This window comes from Myzus persicae, unplaced genomic scaffold (genome assembly GCF_001856785.1).
Source record: "Myzus persicae strain clone G006 unplaced genomic scaffold, MPER_G0061.0, whole genome shotgun sequence".
Taxonomy (NCBI): Eukaryota; Metazoa; Arthropoda; class Insecta; order Hemiptera; family Aphididae; genus Myzus; species Myzus persicae.
The window spans coordinates 605333-617054 of record NW_019101568.1 but is presented as its reverse complement, the minus strand read 5'-3'; the positions used below and the strand labels follow the sequence as shown (position 1 = coordinate 617054).

At 41.7% G+C, this 11722-nt stretch overlaps 1 protein-coding gene across 2 annotated transcripts in view; it reads left to right on the top strand.

Moving 5' to 3' along the window:
• Positions 1-888: 888 nt before the first annotated feature.
• LOC111029624 (zinc finger homeobox protein 3) overlaps positions 889-11722 on the top strand; it is a 101916-nt gene continuing 91082 nt past the window's right edge. Inside the window, exon 1 of one of the 2 annotated variants that reach the window (XM_022308703.1) lies at positions 889-1488. The gene's annotated coding sequence lies outside the window, so the exon portion shown is untranslated. Of the gene's footprint in view, positions 1489-4426; positions 4893-11722 lie in introns of those variants that run through there. The other variant, XM_022308704.1, reaches the window with a different exon arrangement.

The following is an 11722-nucleotide window of genomic DNA, read 5'->3' as shown; positions in this document are numbered from 1 at the left end:
TTTTATTCTAATGAAACAGCAAAGAAGTCGCCTGGGCGGACGGGGGGGCCGTACCGTTTGCGCGCGGCCATTGGTCGCCCCGTCGTCGTCCCCGTCGCGGTCGCGGTCGTCGTCATCGCCGTCGACGTCGCCGCCGCGGCCGTAGACGTAGCCGGTGCGGGCTTATGCGGTGGCGGCCGCGGCGGCGGTGGACGCGACGGGCACCGGGACAACGGATTCATGTGGCGGGTGTGGTGGGGCGGCGGCGGCGACGGCGGCCCAGGTGTGCGTTGGCCTCTCTCGCCCGCTCCGTTGCATTGTTTCGTGTCCCCCTTCCCCACTCCGCCAAACGACACGACGCCGGCCAGCGCCACGGGATCGGCGTGTAATTAATATATGCGCGCGGCCGTTACACCGGGCCCCCATCTCGCCGTCGTCCCCCACCCCCCAAACACTATATACACGCGAGCGCGCGCTCAACTCGCTCCGGCGGCGGCGATGCGACGACCGTCCGTCCGTCGTCGTCGTCGTCGTCGTCGTCGCCGCTACCACCGCCCGCCGCCGGCCCATCGAAAGGTGGCGCGGCGCGCGCGGTGCGCCGGACGGGGCCCGCCGAGTCGCCGGCAGCCGAAACGACTACCAGTTGTACGATGACCGCCGGCGCCCGTGTCCACAGGACGTGCCGAGTACCGCTCCCGTCGCCGAACACGTGCCGCCGCCGCCGCCGTTGCTATCAGTGCGATCGTTGTTGTTAACACACACGCGCGCCGCCGCCGACACTTTTCGTACACGCCACAAACAAACGACAACGTTTTTATTTCGTTTCATATGTTATATTGTATCGTGTATTGATATATTAAATTATATGTATATTATTAATGATAATAATAAAATATAACATACACGGTCGCCGTTATCTGTACAAAATTATATATAATTTTTCGCAGTTATTATTTTCATTATTATCATTATCATTATCATTTTGTGTCAAAAAATACAATTAACACGTAGAGGCTCATACGCCAGACACACTCATAAACACACAATACACACACACACATTTACATACATACACACATATTATATACATGACTTTGCGATCGACGGACATTGACGGTATCGTTTTGTCTTTACGCTCTGACGAACATATTAATAGTGTTATTTTATAATAACAATAATATTTGTTATTAACAATATTTTTGTCGTCGTCGTCGCCTCCGCGCGCGCGTGCAGTGCGTTTGGGACACAGTGCGCCGTGTGTTTAGGTACTATATTTAGACGGGGATTGTTGGACGGACATTGTGTATTTTGAATAATTCGATCTCGCGGATCGTTCGTGGAGATAAAATAAATCGGAACCGTTTTCTCAGTTATCAATTTATCGTCACCGACCGAGTGCGACCAGACTTCGCGCGACTTCGTCCATCCGACAAGTCTGACACATCGGACATCGCCGTCAGTCTTGGCGAGAAACAAGAGCACTCCGGCGTCCTCGCAATACCACTCCAGGTAAATGTCATTATTTTTTATATTATTACCGCTGTGGGGTACGATAGTTTGTTTGTTTATTTGCCATATTGTTGCATTCGATAGAAGACGTCATCGGACGAAAAACGATCAGCGGAGTCGTATTGGATCGGCGACTAATAATAATAATAATAATAATAATAATAATGACGATGATAATAATAAATAATAATAATAACGTGCGAGGGGACTGTGTTGGTTGGAAAAATAAAATCGATTCTTCTTCTTCTTCGAGGGTTGTTACGATAATTAGGTTTTGAGACCACCGCCGCATGGCCGATGAGGGGTTCGGAGTTTTCCATACGCGCGCGGCCCCGCGGGGACGATCGGTCGACGAACGTTGCATAATGCCGAATTGACAGTATAGATATTATTATAGTTTTTTTTCTCGTTTCGTGAAATATTATTATGGTATAAACGAATGCGATTCCCAAAATATATCGCAATATAGTCATTATATTATTCTGTTATTCTATAATGTGCGTACAGTTTTAATTGACTTGATAACGCGATCGATGTATGACCAATTAGGCACTTACAGGAAATGTGTTCCCTTCGAATTTATTTTTAAATGCAAAATTAAGCTTGTGTCCAAAGTTATCAAACCTCATGATTTACGTTCATTTTCAACTATCTATATTGAACCAAAGTTCACATTCTGTTTACGAAACGAGCACCGCTGCACTATTTATTTTACTTACAACTTAATAGCTTTTTATCTTAATCAAAACTTATTCAGTTTAATATATCTACTGAATGTTCTATATTTCCTAAAGACTTACATTTTAATTCTAAAATAAATTATTCCCAAAATAAATAACATGTTTTAATTTTTCTCATATTTTCTAAAATTCTAAAAAAAAAATTGTTTTTCGATTTAAAATACAAATTTGAGTTTAAACTAGAAATGGTAGGTACATGTTTTCTACATTTACGATAAAAAAAATGAAATTTTTATTTTTCAATAATTTATTTTTTTGAGTGATTTTAAAAATGATTTAATATGATTATATTGGAATCAAAGTTCTAGATTCTAGATATTAAATTATAACTTCTAGAGTACAACGTACACTGTATGTCTGTATAGTACTAAAAATAGCCATATAACCACTAAAATAACTAAACAAAAGTTTGTAGTATACTAATATAAAAATAACTCGTACTTGGGTCAATAACCCAATAATAATATATTTTATTGCATAGTATTTATTGGGAAATTGACCTACAACCTTTGGAGGCCAATCTCATTAAATATCGATACAGGATTAGTGCTTTCTTTTTTCATCGTTTTTAACAAGAAATGTCTATGATGATTAACAAAGTAACGTTGAAAAATGAACGTAAATTAAAATAATTATACATAATATTACATTGTTTGTCGTTCCAAGTTTCGTCTTTGGATAGTTTCTTCCAGACTCCCTTCCCCCTGCCTGTCCCACACACTGACCACGGTATTGCACACATATAGTGCGTGCATGCCGAGTGGGCATCGGGGAGTTGGGGCGAAACGTCGTAAATCTCGTAAAGTTGACTCGGACGACGACCTCCCTTCTCGCCGTGTGAGACGAAACCCATTCTATCCCGCCGTAGACGGCCTCATCTCTCTTTATATATATATACATATATGCTATTATATGTATCGAAATTCCTCCTGGGTTTGTTTTTCTTCGTTTGCGCAAGACTCGAGAAACTATCGTACAGGCACCTCATGTCATCATCTGAACGGCTGTCTCCATATATGACCATACGACTATCAATCATAATTCATATATTATAGTAAATAAATAATTATGCCCGGCCGAATAATTGTTTGGTAGCGCGGTCGCAAAAAATACTTTTAAAATAAGAATTTAGGACACGGCTGATGTATTATTTATATTGTCTTATAATATTACCTACCTATGTATTGCGATTACAATATTATAATCACTCGGAAAACTGGTATCCACGGTTGGCCGGAAAGTATATAATATACATGTATCTGCATGCAGCGGTGGCGTTAATGAGCAGGCGAAAAGCTTCGGCGGCCGACCAATTAAAACGCCGCCGCGGACGATTATGTATGCGCGCGTCCCGGCGGAGGCGTGGCTGATAAAACGGAATAGATAACGAGACACCAACCCTGTGCATATATTAATTAAAAAAGCTCCCCTCGCGCCCCCTCTGCTAGTCGCGGGCCGGCCGCCCAAAGCTCCGGCGCTCCGCTTTTGCCGCTGTTGCCCGTTTCGCGTGCGTGCGATGAGTGCGTTCGCTGGGGGGAGGAGGCGATGGTGTGGTAGCGCGGCGCCCGGGCGGGGGCTTTTTTGAATATGCGCGCGCGGCATGGTGACGACGACGACGACGACGACGACGACGACGACCGAGGCGGCGGCGGGGCACGTCGTTCCCCGGCATTAGCATATATACCACCCCTCCGCGTGACGAACGCTCTGCTACCGCCGCCTCCACCCTCCGCGCCGACGACCCCGCGGGCCAACGGTTTGTCGGGTTCTAGTGCGCGTGCACGGCCGCCTCCTCCTCATCCTCCTCCTCAACTCTGCCGCCACTTACTACTCCTCCTTCTACTACTTATACTATACGACTCAGCGACGACGACGACGACGACGACGAATGCCTGCTATATAGATATACATGTACGGGGGTGGCGGGGCCACCGTCACCCCTATATCACCTCATCACCATCCCCACCACCACGTGAAGACGCTTAATTATACGAAGCGGGTGCGGGGGCGAACAACCACCTCCCCCGCCGCTGCCACCCCTACGGATAACGGCGCGCGCGAGGGGGTCGGGCGTGCGGAAAGCGTGCGTGGCGGCGGCGGCGGCGGCCCCTTTTCCCATGCAAAACAGAAGCGTCCCGGCGCTGCCGCAGGCTCACGCGCGCTCTCCAGCAAAAAAATAATCGCGCGGCCCCGACAGTTCCAAATAACCATTCGCTCTGTGATAATATACGGTCTGTGTAGTTCCTCAAATTATTATTATTATTATTATTATTATTATTATTATTAAATATAATTCTTATTATAATTTTTTTTCCGCGATCACTAATTTTTTTTTTCATTCGAGTCTATTATTTCGTTGCGTTTTTCTCGTCTTGGATTTTTTTTGTTCGCAAACAATCTTTGTATATTTATGATAAATAAAATTTTTTTTTAATGACCACGCTCGGTGTCACGGCCACGACGGCCGCCGTCTGTGATGGACAGTGTTTGATTTTTCGTCTGCGAAACGCCGCCGGTAATAACAACGGAACGAAATAAATAAAAAAATTATTTAATTTATTTAAACATTTTCCGCGTGTGTACTACGGCTAACGTGGCTATATATTCCCGTCGAGCCGACGTCGTTCGCGTTCCCGTCGCAGCCGGACACTACTGACTATTATCGTGAGTACTATATAACGCACACATATTTTGCACGCTCGTTGCACATTTTTTTTTTTGTTTTTCTCCTCGTATTTTTGCCACAAATTGTTGTCAGCGCGCGGCTAAAGAATTTACGTCTCGTACTTAAAAAAAAAAAACAGTGTTTTTTTCGACTGTCTACTGGTATTCACTTTCGCACATGATATAAATTATAAATTATATAGTTACCATAGAAATTCATATTTTTGAATTATTTAATTTTTATTTCCTCTTAATATAACGATACCTATTTAAATATTATCTTAATTTATACATTTTCAAGACCGAGTTCTTTAAAATATTTTGTTTCAATTTTAATATTAATGGTTAGATATGTTTAAAAAAATGATTTAACAATTATCGTTTGTGCATAGACATTTATTAATATATCAATTATCCAACTATGGGTCGTCCACCCGGTTTTTTGCTTAATCCTATATTTGTAAGACCAGTAAACCAGTGTCGTTACCGTAAAAGTCTGTTATTATGCAATGACTATACAGTTTCAATTAACGAGTCATATTATTTTATGTAATTAAAGCCGTTCCTTAATAATTATTATTGCTTGATCTCTTGGTAAATTGACTTTTTAGTTCTCCTTGAAAATATGTGTTTATAGTTTCTGTTACATACGCTGTTGGTTGGTTGTTCTCAACATCCGATGTTCCAAAACCAGATTTTTTTTTTAAATACAAGTTTTTTATTTATTATTACGCTTGGCGTTCCATTTTTCGGAAACTACCGCAGCAGCAGGCAGAGTATAATAATTATCCATAAAAATTAATAATTATTAGACAACGCGAAAATATGAAATCCTAGTCATAGTGTGCGTAGTTCGGTGTTGGCACCCTTGTGTTCTCTCGTCTAAGCACGTTTCCACCCTCGTATATTTAGACACCACCGCTGTTGCCTCCACCTCCACCCTATGGGTCTCCGGGGCTTTTCTTAGTTAGTTCGCGCTAATCCTATTAACCGATATCGATTTTTTTCCCCGCACATTACATAATGACGCGCGCGAGTTTATATATATGTGCGTATGTGTGTGTTGTGCCAGAGTGAATTTGGCAACGGGGCAGTTGGTTTTTAAAAAGGGGAAAAATATATAAAATATATTATCTAAAACTCATTGGTTTTGTAGTAGTTCAACTAATATGTGTATATTATTATATAATATTGTGTTGTGTATGAGCGTCAAGTTAAAAAGTGCAGTCTCGCGCGTGCGAGCGTGTGTGTATAGTGTAGATCAGTAGCCTCGCGGATGAAATCCTTCAGCTATATAGCTAGGTAAGACTTTAAGATGAATCCATTACTAACGCGCAAGGCATAAAATATATCTGGCAAACTTATTTAATATAAACGGTTAGAAGAGCGTAGGAAATGAAAAAAAAAATAAATAAATAAAAGGAAAAGCTGTTGTAAAACTATTGATTATTCACCGCTCCCCAGCCCGCCTCCCTTCGTTTCCCTATCGCTCTCGCGTATATATATACGCGCGTGTGTATGTATATTTGTACGTGTGTGTGTGTGTGTGTGTGCATGTGGCTGATGAACCGCGTGTTTGGTAGACGCATTCTTTTTTTCCTTTTCTTGTTTCTTTTCCACCCCCGCACACACACATACGCTGCAAACCGTAACCTCCTCCACCAACCACCACCACCGCCACCACCACCACTGCAGCCCGCTCGCATTGTCGCCCGATGTTATTATCCGTTTTCGCCTCGGCTACTCATGAAACTTTAAGTCCGGTGTTATTACAAATGATACACACACGCGCTGATTAGCTTTTTCTCTCTATCCGATTTATTATATATCACGTTATGTGTGTGTGTGTGTGTGTGTGTGTGTGTGTGTGTACGTTGTATATATGGGATTTTCGCCCCAAAAGGGTGTATCACACATATTATACGCACATCATTAATCATATATATATATAAGACGCGCGGTGGTTAGGCATGCTCTCGGTCCGCGCAGGAAAAGATAATGTTTCTTTTGGATAAATTAATATTTATATATATATATATATATATATATATAGGTATATACATGTGTATCGCTGTTAGGGCGAACCGCACGCTGTTTTCGTCGAGGCTATTCAATTGGTGGGTGCTTAATACTAACCACGGTCATCGTAAGGATTTCGGGGGTAAAAATCAAAAGCGCTCCTCTGTTATAAAAACCACGATTTCGTATAAAAACTTAATCCACACCCTATCTGTGTTTTCGTCCACAATTCTTGGATCGTAAAATCGTTTATGTCTCTCGGCGCGTACGTAACGGATTTACATCGCCGGGAGTTTTATAAATCACGACTTTTGGAGACCGAGTCGCGGAGAAAGCGAGAGAGGGATAGGAAAAAAATTCTCTAAGCGTTTAGGATTTTTACTGTTGGCGACCGGCTGACGGCGCTCTAAAAACCACCGTCCTCGTCTTCCAGTCATACGCGTATCCTATATGCACTATATAATATTATGTCGCCGTTTGTACGTCTCAAAACGTTATTTTCTTCTTATTATTATTATTGTCATTACATTTTTCCAGGCCGAAATAAACATTGGCGCGCGCAATGGTTAACGACCGCAACGACCTTTTACGAAGTATCGAAATCATGTCACGATGCGTATAATATAATAATATATATAGTGTGTATATAGGATATACATAATGATACATTATTATGACGTATGCTGTTTGCTCGATGACAAATTCGTTGTTTTGCAATCGCCTAGCCAGTGACACTATACAATAATTCAGTCAGTTATATAATCATATTTTTTTTTATATATTATATATATTTTATAACCATCGCGTCGATTAGTTCATTTTTTTTAGAAATCTGTTTTACGGATATTATACGATAGTGACACGCGTTTAAACATGTGTACAGCGTATAGAGGTGTGTATATTTTTTTGTTTCCTGGTCAATTCTTCAACCGTGAAATTAAAGACTATAAATGGCTTTCGGTGCGCTCCCGGGATAGTCCGTACGTTTGTCCCTCCCTCGGCCGATCGTTTTTCGTACTTTTTTACACTAAAATGACCGGAAAACACGCGTGCTGCCTGTGACGATTTTACACACGTTAGTACATACATATATACTATTTCTGCGTTCTGCCTACGTACCAAAAACACGGTAGGTGGTATGTGTTTATATTGATGGATCGGTGGGCTCGCGATTTTCGGTTTGAATTTATTTTTATACAATTCGATATCAAGTATCCACTAACCAGGATAAACTGCAAATTAGTTATTATTAACATTTATTTATTTCATAAATCGTCAGAAACGATAAATTACGTATTTCTCACGTAATTCGGTTGATTGTATTATTACATAAAAACTAATGTAATTTTTAAACTTATCGTATTTATATAGTGGGTAGTTGTATACATATACCTACACTGATTGCGCATTAGTAATAATCGCATTAAAATATTTCCATACGTCTAGCCCGTCTAGGTATAATATATATGCGTATTCCCGCAGTGCTGGCAGTTGTAGTAGTCGTGGTTGTATAGTAGCACAAACGCACCTATAAATCAATAGTTAGGTAGATATTTACTATACAAATATATAATACACTATTAGTGTACCGACTACTGAGTATTCGATTCTCTCCATAGGTGGTTCGTTTTAAACCCGAAATGATTACTTACTTGATCGATGCTAATAAAAATAACTTTTTCTGAGGTCGAAAGTAGAAAGTTAATAACACGTTTCACCCGTTTCAACCCCATTGCCGCTGAGCGTTGTGTATATACAACACGGCTACAGTAGGGTAGGTGTATATATCTATACTCTTATAAACTCAGTCAGTCATGCAACCATTCGGCTGTCAAATACGACGGTGCAATTACGGTGGATAAGTCGCACTTTAGGACGATTTAGGGGAAGGCGTTTCGCTATTACCATAACCTTTTTCCGATTTTACCGCGGACGGAACATTACTACAAGTGTCGTCTCGCGAATGATGTGATGTTAAAAAAAAAACGTGTCCAAACGGAAACGTTTCATACGTTTACGACGAAGCGACGTCGCTTTGCTTTTCGGTCTTTCGGGGTGTGGCGCATATCATTATCATAAACATATTACAATATCGCGACGAGCAACGGGTTAACGCGTGTAATCAAATCCGATAAAAACGATTGTAATTTATACGTTCTCGGGGAATGACGAAGACGACCTCTGGTAAAATGGAGCGAGCGAGGACCCGCGATTCGCGAGCTTGGCTCGTGTCCAGCGTTGTGCCATATGGACGGACACCGTATTTGTAATATGTAAAATGCAAAAATCGAAAGAAAAAAAAATCGATTCGCAATTTGTTTCAAGTTTTATTTATTTTTACCGCCGCCGTCGTCGCGGGGGTGTCAAGGTCGTCGTCGTTGGGAAGATGATGCGGTCGGTGAACCGTGAAATCAGCTGTTTGGTCACCCCTTCGCCCATACCCCTCTCACGCCCGTTGTCCGGTGCAGTCAGGGAAGGCGGCGCTCGTGGAGAAGTGTGTTGTTGCGTTCCCACGTAGTACACGATATACTCTGGTATTTACCGTAAATACACAGTCACACACATAAACACCGAGTGCATCCCATGCACTGACCTATATAATACTATATAATTTTTTAACGCTATGGTTCAAAAATAAATTTTCTTCGTCAGTTTCGTACATAACAAAATTTAATGAGAGTATTTTTCGAAATGTACTGGAAATATCTAGGAAATATCTATATGTTTTTGAAGTTAAGAAACTTGTTTTCGGTCTTTGTCGTTGCCAAAGTCGAATATCATATAAAAATATCAAAAAGCTCATAAGCGGGTGTAAAAAAAAATCGTGCACTGAATGTGGTAATTTTATTAGTTTCGCATCGTTCACCCCCGAAAAAAACAAATGCCATCAAGTGCCGCCGCTGCCGCGTTTGTTTGGTCGTATGTGCCAGCGCCGTGAGCTCGCGGGACCTTTGCGGCGACCAGTCGAATGCCGTGTGCTGCCGCCCCGTTCAAATGCCGTTCACGCAAAAACTCGACACTCGTGCGAGTCATGCTGCGGTCCCGAAAGGGAGACGACGACCCTTCTCCCGAACGCTCCACCGATCGCCGTCGGAGTCTAATTATTTCGACGACGTGTTCTGGCCCGCCCGTTAATTATAATTATTGCCTCGGCGTACAACAATTCTTCGTCTTAAAAATAGCAATCCAAACAACATGCTTTCTGTTATAATTATTTTTTATTTTTTCTACGAATCTAAATTTAAAACACTTAGGTCGCTTTCCGTTGCCCAGAGAGCTTATATAGTTTTAGTGTGTATCGTCGTCCTCCGCAAATCGTGTATACTCGCATCGAATGATAATTCTGATTACGTTTATCTGTTCTTCCGACCTGCAGCATCATTTACATGTTTCAACTGTATTCGATTAATGTCTAATGCTAACTCAATTACAAAAAATAATAAAGATTTCATGTATACATATTTCAAACGATATGCACTCAAGTACTTAATACCGATTCAGTGAAAAGTTTTTTTTCCGAAATCCATTAATTTCGGTTTTGTTGAAATAATTTATAACTATAGTGTTTTGCGAGTTACTTTAAAGGTGCGCGTTAGCAGTTACGAATTATTTTTTCGTTCGGTCAATATACGAAACGTTTTCACATTAATTATGATTCTGTAAATACGCCCAACTCTAAATCGTCCTCAGGTTATTTCAAAATTAAATATTATATGCGTAAACTGCCTACTTCCGGGGGCGCCTAGCTGCTACCGGCAGTTCGACTAATTGCCTTTGAAACCTACGCTTAGTATATTTTCGCAAACACGTGCCGAGCCATATGGCCCATTGTGCGTCGTGTTGCACAATTGTGACGTCCGAACTTACGTAAGTTGTTTACAATATACGCACATAATACGACGTAGAGGGACCTCTCTTAGGTTTTTTTCCCAAACATAATAACGCCCCGGCTATACAATAATATCTATATAGGCAGGTATTAATGTATCATAATATCTAGGTACTTCTATTACCTTTAGTACAATTTGCATATTATAAAAATATTCATATCGTACCTACACCGGTGAGAGGCTGTGTAATCGGAGAAACAGTGGTCGTGGCGGTGGTGGTGTCTAGGGCGGAGGGGTGTTACATATCTACTCCCTCGACGTGCCCTCACAATAAAATTCCCTACGGCGTGCGCATTAGATTTGCATACGCTTATAAAGCCTTTGGCACGTTCTGTTTTTTTTTTCCATAAATATTTTGCAGTCCATAATAATGATATGATCGTGTGCCCCGTACCACCTCGGTGCGTACATGGGGTAGCGTATTGATGAAGCCTAGGTATGCGCGAGCCTTGTGTATACACCTTATTAACATCGCGAGGAACATCGTATTTGAATGAGCCACATGTATAGCGGCGGCCCCCCCGCACGCGTTTATGCAAAACGCTATTTTTTCGAACGAATTTGAATTTCAAATGTCGCGAGCACAATTCTTCTCATAATATGATATGAGTGTGTGTGTGTATAGGTACGCACGCGCGCGAGAACCTAAGCGGATAGGGATCCGCTACACAGACGGCGGCGGCGGCGGTGACACACGATTCGAAAATCCGCGTGCTTGCGCGACGGTAATAATTACTGTTACGGTGAGAGGAGGGCCCGTCGCAGATTATCGTTTAGACGAGAATAATTTTTATCTATATATAATGCTATTAAATTATAATACATATGTATATATTAGTATAATATAATATAAACGCGCAAACTGGTTTCGAAGTTCTTTGTGAGCAACACATAAATCATCATCATCATCGTCATCTCCTT